Below are 9,163 nucleotides of genomic sequence, written 5' to 3' on the forward strand. Positions count from 1 at the left end.
AAAACGTTTTTCGAAAAAGGCAACCTTAGGACTGCATGTAAAGTATATGCGGCTGCTGCTACATACGACCCCGACATAATTCATATTATTTATCTAAAAGAAACTAAGAATTTAACCTTCAAGAAAGCTTGATTTTATCATTTTCCCAAATTTAACAGGTTAGTCCATAAAACTGTTCCAGAATGCAAAAAATGAAGTGCTAAATTTCAAAATTTCCAGGGTGTGGGGGGGGGGGGGGGGAGCAGGGGATCGGACCCCCTCTGAGAAAATTGGCTGTGTCCGTGCATGGTCACTATACCTGTCCAGTACTGGACATTATGGTAAACGCTTCTTTCCTGCACAAATGACAATTTCGCAACTTCTGTCCGGTTTATACAAATTTCTGGCCGCGATAAACCATTTGACTTGTAGAAGTACTTGGATACGTTTTTGTAATGATGCATTCATTTGCTGATAGCAGACTATTTCCGTATTTCCGTAATTGTGTCTACAATATTATTTGCAATCTGTTTAATATACTAGACCAGCGTCATCTCACTCCTACCAATAACTTAAACTGTGTATTATCATATTACATCATCTACACAATACTGTTTATATGCTTTCCATTCATAGAATAGTTCTTGAAAGTCCTCCGAAGTTATAGCTCCCAGATTCTTCGAGTCTAAAATGAGGCAAAATGCTCATAATAATCATTAACAAAACGATGAATTATCGCAAAACAAAAACAGGTGATTGTTCCCAAGTTTGTCTAACGATGAGGATGAGCTACTGCTTCAGATTTTGAACATTCAGATACTTTATCACGACTTCATATACAGATTTGTTGATCAACCGACACAGTACATGATATTCATAAAGATTCCGGTTTCACATATGATTTACACTGAAATAGAAATTTATGGAATAAGTGTGGAATGTGTAGTTAACCTAGAATAACAGAGACGCAAATAAAAAACACAACATATCAGACGTATCATATCATTATGCAATTATAGTAAGACATGCTATGTCTGCTGAAATGATATTGAGTACACGCGTGTATAGTGCCAGTCAAATCAACACAACATATCAGACGTATCATATCATTATGCAATTATAGTAAGACATGCTATGTCTGCTGAAATGATATTGAGTACACGCGTGTATAGTGCCAGTCAAATCAACACAACATATCAGACGTATCATATCATTATGCAATTATAGTAAGACCTGATCCCAGGTCTTTTCATACACACGTTGTTTCCAGAACCATATGAGAGATCTTTAGAATGTATTGAAAACAATTAAAATGATATCGTGAAAGCCTTGAAATAGGAAAGATAAGTTTGCACATGTCTTCGAGCCTGTTTCGTCAGGTCCTAAAGGTGTTTCTTTTGCTGCTATGCCTGCAGAAATGACATTGAGTACACGCGTGTATAGTGCCAATGAAATCAATGTCTATTTTGAAGAGCCGCATGAAAAGTCATTCTAGTTCTAGTATACTGATCATTAACATTTCAAAAACAGACGCGTGTCAAATTGTGGCTTTCGTATTCTTTCTTCCATTTACTCACATTCATAATAACTTAAGTTATTTTCTCCCATTTCCACATTTCCATCTTCGAAATATGCCAACAGCTGCAGGTTCCAGTGTCATAACAAGGGAGGAAATAACGTTTTGATAAAACATCTAAAGGTTATCGCTTGTCTGCTGAAAAGCCAGATATTAAACGTCATCATGCTAAACGACAATAGTGTGACGAGCGTTGTCATAGTCAAGCTGAAAACAAAATAGATGCAAAATACTAGTGGGACTTTTTAGGTGTGTGTGTGTACGGGGGGGGGGGGGTGTTAACACCGTTTTTCAACAGAATTTCAGTCATGTAACGGCGGGCAGTTAACCTAACCAATGTTCCTGGATTCTGTATCAGTACAAACCTGTTCTCCGCAAGTAACTGCCATCTTCCCCACATGAATCAGAGGTGAAGGACCAAATGATTTCAGGCACAGTTTCGTTTATCAAGTAGTCACTGAGAACATACACCCAGCCCGAGGATCGAACTCTAGACCCTGCGATCCGTAGACAGACGCTCTACTTACTAAGCTAAGCCGGCGGGTAGTGGGGCTAGTGTTGTTATTATCAATCTGAAACACTAGGAAATACATGCATAATACCTTACGTCATTAGTCTGGCTAGCGCTGTCAAAATCAAACTGAAATAACAAGAAAAAACATGCATAATGCCTTACGATATATGTGTGGCTTGAGTTGTCGAAGCCAAACAGAAAAAAAAACAGAAAAGTATGAAACGGAAACATCGCTTTATACGTAATGTCAATATATTTGTGAAGACAGTACTCTTACAGAATTAAAACCAGTGTCAGTACCGTAGATATTGTTGACACTTTTTTACTGAAAGGGGGATATACGATTGATGAGAGTTTTCAAATCAAATTCTAAAATCATTCTAAAATGAAACGGTAAAATAAAGAGCTCATAGTGTTAATAATGTGATGAGGGTTGTAATAGTAAAACATAATAAGAACAACAAAAACATGTGTATTATTACAAGTGTTGTAGTGAGGCAAGTGCTGTCATCGCCAAACTGAATGGTTAACACATGTGAATTAAAATTTGGGCCGGTAATGTGGCGAGCAATGTTTCAGTTAGACTGAAATATAATAAAATAAGAGAAACCTAGAGATATAACTGAAATGGAAAAGAATAAAAGCGCATCATACATTGCGAACGTTGTCATAATCAAACTGAATCAGAAAATTTACAAGAGTCAAACTGAAACGGAAAAGAACATACAAGCTCTTGCGTTATTCTTAAGATTATGGCAGTTTGACAGATATGATTTGTATCTCTCTGATAAGAACGGAATAACTACAGGTCTCGCAGCTATGTGTTGCAAGAATATTTCATACCAAATGTATTAATTATTATATAAGACCAATTGGTAATGTTTTCTAGAATTTGTTAAAACCCGGTTTAGTTTAAAGAATTGTCTTGAAAAGAATGAACTGATACCTAAACACTGTTCCATTGATTGCGTGTCATTGATTCCATGTTATACTTTCAAGTCGTTGTGTAATTGTTACAAGGTTCTAACTCCAGTTTTATAAATACTGAATGTGACATGCCTTTCAATTCAAAATTTCAAGTCCTATCTCCAACTGTTCACCATATACCCATACAATAACGCTGCTCAGTGATAGAGCATGTATTTCGTTCTTTGTTTTCTAAAAACGCGGTTGAATTAATTATTACATAGTCCTATCTCCATCAGCGAATCAGCAGCCCAGAGTGGAGTCATGAGACTAACTAGCCTATGTATGAGAGTATGGAGGTTGTTAAAAAACGGACAGCAAAATCGTAGGAAAACCAGAGAAAACACTTAAAATATGACATGGAGATAGATCACTGTAATAGTAAGATATATTGTGTTGCAGTGGAGATAGATCGGTATAATACTAAAAATGATGTGTTGCAGTACGTCTTCGAAACAAATCAGCTTTGATATTTCATAGACATAAATGATGTAAAATACAGGTATCTGTTCTTAAGCACTCAAAAATTCAATAAATTGATGGAAAGAAATAAATTGTATTGGTGGTGTGGAACTGATCATGTATTTTCGACAGAAAAGAGAACTTTTCAAGTGTAGTGTTTTCGGATATGACGTAATCAAAACATTGTTTAATGTTTCTAAAGTAACGAAAATATCTTATATATCAACTGTTTCAGAATATTTCATATTAACACACTAGAATTTCCTTTTCATCAAAAGTGAAATGGTATTTCTTTTTATCTTTCCAGATGGAGTCACAGTTGCCAGATCATAATATTGTAGTACATATTCTCCGATTTATATCAATAGCGAACTAACACAAGATTGTTACATTGACTTGCAAAAAAACTTCATTATCTTGTTGAAGAACTGAACATTTGTTGGCAGATTCAAAGTTTTCTCACCCTCCGGACATATATAAAAGTAACATTTAACAAATATTCCGACACGGACGTGGATTCAAGCAGTTGTTTTATTCAAGAAACAACGTAAACATGTTCCATACCAATTAAAGACTCGCAGCTGGATTAACAGCATCTCGATCGCTTTATTGGTTAGACATTCCAGACAGCTTTGTTTCGTGTGTAAGCTAGCAATTATTAAAATACTTAATCTGACATAGTGTACAAATCGAAGTGATGCGGATTTTCTGCTATTAGAAATTTGTCTGAATCTCGATAACCTTTATCACTAACATTGTGATTTCAACGGTTCTGAAATTACATAAAATCCTAAAGCTTACAGTGCTAGTTGTGTGTTGCGTCGACATGACGATTTAGGACTGTGAAGACATATTGAACAGTTAATTAACTTTCTTTTTTTCTCACTTGTCCTTGGCAGACAGCTAGGAATCTATATATTTCCATGAGTGCGTAACAAAAAGATATTTTGAATGTTCATTTCATATCCTGAGAAATTGTGTAAATATACATTGTCAAAGAAGATATAGACTTGATCAGTACCGCGGATTCCGAAAAAAAAAAATTCAGAAAGTGATCAGGTCCCTGTGCATTGTACAGAGTCTGAACTAATCGACGGAAGTCAAAGTTCCTTGCCCGCTAAATTGCAAAGCTGTGAAACAAGTTAATGATAATGGCTGTTTTCAAAACTGTGACGTAAATCTTAACGAAATTGCAGGCATTGCTGATCTGGCACCAGTTTATGGCAGTGACAATTTTTAGACTTAAGAAGTAAATCTTAACGAAAGTGCAAACACTGATGATTCTAATAATGTTCTAATTCATTAATATGAATGAAATTCGGAAGCAGACTGTGTTGACGATGGAAGGGTTGTATTTTCCGTCCACTTTGTAAATGAAGAAGCAATTTGTGAAGAAAAAACTCTGATGAAGGAAGTATCATCGGTGTAGTAATAGAAAGAGCATTGAAACTCGAGGGTAAACGATTTGTACGTGGGGGCACAGCCCCCGAGTATAAATCGTTTACCCGAGAGTTTTAATGTTCTTTCTGTTTTGTATCATAGCCATCCATATATGGTAGATGTAGGCGTTCCACATTGCCATATACAGCAGTTCAGTGAGTACTTAAAATCCTTGCTTTACAAATGTGTAAAGCCCAGGTAAAATAAACCAATGCTAGTGCAGAAAATCAATAAGATACACTTCGCTGTCTACTGTTTTAGACACGCTGGCATACTTTCCTATCTAATAGTGCGGTAACTAGCGTGCGGGTATTAAATACCTGCACAATTTTAGTTACCGCACTATGTACTCAGTGTATACGAATTATCTGCACCAAATTTGTTAAGAAAAAACACCGAGCTATGATACAATAAGTATATGAGCTCTAATGTCAGAGAAATGCTGAGAGCAGTAGATGAGAACAATAACGAAGCTTTAAACAGATCATCATTAAATACAGCAGAGATTGTACACAAGCCTGTGGAAATGACTTCTAATCAAGATGATAATGAGGAAATGTATTCAAGCATGTCATACTTCAAGGTTAAATGCAAAGTGATTTCTGGGGATATGCCTTTCCACATCATTTGCCGATGACAGTTTGACAGAAGTTTGTGTAAAAGGCCAAGCAACACTTTCAGTTGGAGTATAGGAAAAGTATCTGCCTAAAGTTAGAACTATTTCACATCAACAAGCTCTCTTAAATGACAAGGAATTGGACATTATAAGTATGCTTAAACATATGCCGAAGGAAGAACAAGATTATTTTATTGCTGCTTGTTACTTGTCACCATTAATACGGCAGACGTTAAACAGCAAATTATAATAGGTCCAATAGGGGTTACATAAATTGACCGTGTTGAACTGCTGCTTGTGACTCAGAATGTTAGTACATGTACATGTACATGTAACTTATGGTATTACAACCATCATCAACAACCCGAGTTTCCATGTAACACTGGCAAATTTTGTAAGTTCCAAAATAAATCTTAGACCAACATTTTAAATGTCACAAAGTTAGCCAATTTTACAATTTAGACCATACTTATTTCGCCGACGTTACACGGAAACTTAAGATGTTATTGCTGGATGAAATACGTTAAAGAAACGTGTGTATCTCTGATAAGTGAATGCCTTAAACAATAAATGTACACATCACATTTTATTTCGATATTCCATAACGTCATTGGTTTTAAACCTCTTTCATATATTTGTGTTAGTCTTACAAGTACAGTGAACTAGTGTTAGTACTTTTTCTTTTTCTCCTCACTATTGTTCAGTTACATAACTTAAGTGTAAGTTATCTTATTTCATTTGAGAAATCAGTAGTGTTTTATTTCTCATGAGATAACTTTCAGTAAGATTTTGTAAGTTTTCAAAAGCTCAGTCATAAATCGACCACATTTTCAGTTCCTATACTCTCAATTCTGTATTTTACAAAATATTCCTTTCATTCTATAAAATATACTAAATTTGCGCAAAATATCACCTTTTGAATTTTTGAAAGTATTTATGGTAAACACTGTATGAATAAAAAAAGGTAATGCTTACAGCAATGTAACATTGGTTGCCTGTGTTTGGATTTTCAATTTCGCTAAATTGCAATTAAATATTAACGTTTGTTATTTTTTTGGGGGCTTAGTTGTGCCACACTTCTATTTTTTTCAAAGAATAGTTTGCATTAACTTTCAATGTTTCATAGATAAAATGTATTGTTTGGCAATTATAACAGGTGTAAAAATAGCATAATCATTATGTTTGTTCCAGTTTGTAGTTTTTAAAACTTCAAAACTTTCAAACTTTGGCAAAATGTGTTGTATTTGTAATTCCTCTTTGATGTTTTACTCTAGTCCAGGATTTTTATTTTAACTGAGTTAATACTTTTAACGTAAGGCAAAGTGCTTTATATTAATTACTAATATAAAGTGTGTTTGACATTTTCCAATGGTTGAAACGTTAAGAAAAAATAACCTTGTTATTACATAAAGCTGTCTGGTCTTTGATAATATTACTTACGTTTGTATCAAATAACAAATGTGTAAGGACTATATATTATAAGATAAAAATATTACCATAACACGTACAGTTTAATAATTCAGAAACTGTTATTTTCTATTTTTATCTTTTAGCCTGCTGGCGGCAAGAGATTATGCCTTTGTGACCAGTGCAGACCAAGATCAGCCTGTACATCCGTTTAGGCTGCGCTATTCCGTATGTAAATTTAAACTGAACACCCTTCAAATAATAAAAAGTATTGCCCAAAATTGAATTATAGAACAGTCAATTTTATAAATTTAGCACACTAAGGAATATTATCTTTACAAGTTCAATTCATTAGTTAAAAAAATGCTGAGCATTGTTTTTTGAATCAAAAGAATAAGTATTTTGACCACAATCAAGGAAATTGATATTTGACAATACATTCATTTTCTCTTTTACAAAGCCCTATATCCTGTTGCATCATAATACTGAATATGCTCGGCTATCTGTTTTCCCTTATAATGCTCCATATCCAAATTCAACGTAAGTCTAAACGTCCGAAATGATAAATTCCGCAGAATGTTCTCCAACGAAAATTTTAATTTTCTAGAAAATTGCACAAGTAATTGTGAAAAAAATGCATTTGTAGTAGTTTTTAGGTTCTATACAATGTCTAGCTGATTTTTTTAAACATATCCTCTTACATTACAGAAAAACAGACAACCATTTTTTTTAACCTCAGTTTCCCGCAAACTACAAAAAAGGACTTAAACCATCGTAATGATAACACGACGAAGTGCTGTGAATGCCTCCAATGCCCGACATGTAACTATGCTTAAGATGTAATATATCAACAAAACTAGCAGATAGAACTATGGCCGTTGTTGGTCCCAAAAGAAGGAACAATTTACCTAGCTATCAGAAAGACATTCAGTCTAAAGCCAGCTTTAGATCAAAACTGAAAACACATTTGTTTAGCCAGTTTCATGAGCAATGAGTGTACTCTTATTAAGTACAAAATATCAGCAGTGGTATAAAATAGTATTTATACTTGTCAAAACTCTAAATCTAAGTTTTAGAATCCTGTTCATATTTTGAATATATATGTTTTAAATGTGTGTTATGTAATTGTAAAACGCAATAGAATATCTTACTATTTTTTATCTATATGAATGCAATGTATTTGTATTTATATTTAATGGAATAAAAACGTTTGGTGCTATGACGTAATAAGTTTGACGTCAGAAAAATGTTCCAACGCTGTGATGATAGAGGATTCGTTAATATCGCCGGCTGACTACATTTTGGTAAGTTTCTAATGAGTTTACCCATATTTTTTCACGTTTGAATGAAATCAACCAGTGAGACAGGAGCTCACATATACGGTCTTCCAGCCGCAGAAACTTGTTCTTTGCAATTCTTTGTCATTAATGTAAACACTTCTGTAGAGTTTGACGAGGGACCGCCGTTCTTGTAGAATGCCCTTCAAAAATTGAAAACTATTCTACAAACTGACCCCTGAGCAAGTTTATATCAAATCGTATGTATGACACTGTCAAGCAACAACTATTTCTTAGTATATCTAATTGGCGAATTTTCATTGCATAATCGACGAAAAATTATTCCATTTCATTAATGTTCGTTATGGACTTTTAGCTGAACTAAACAGTACTTTTCCCGGGATTTTTATTAGGGTTGGTCCTTGAAATCACTTTCACATTCGACAGCAGTAGAAACTGAATGTTAGGTTTTAATATACTATTGATTTGCACTTCCGTTCTGATGAATACATACACGAAAAGTAAGCTTAATGCTTTGAACCATAATTATGTTACTAAATATACTACCAAGAAATAACACCATGTTCTTTCGTATCAAATTCACCTCAATCATGATTGATTATATGAACGCATGAAAGATTTCTTTAACTTCATTTTCCCTAAACATATACAAAATATCAACTGACAATATCGATTATCTGATTTGTTGCTGACAACATTCGAATTACCTCATATAACATAACAACTTGACTAATGTACAATACAATTTCTAATACGTATCATACCATAACAATGTGCCATTGAGCAAGTGCGTTATATGAGTTAAGACTTTTTACAAGTAGGCTAATTCACCTCTACTTCTACAATATCCTTTTCTTTTCTGAGATTCAAATGTCAAGAAAAATAAAAAAATTTTTTGTTTCAAC

The sequence above is a fragment of the Mercenaria mercenaria genome, chromosome 8 (genome assembly GCF_021730395.1).
Source record: "Mercenaria mercenaria strain notata chromosome 8, MADL_Memer_1, whole genome shotgun sequence".
Classification (NCBI taxonomy): domain Eukaryota; kingdom Metazoa; phylum Mollusca; class Bivalvia; order Venerida; family Veneridae; genus Mercenaria; species Mercenaria mercenaria.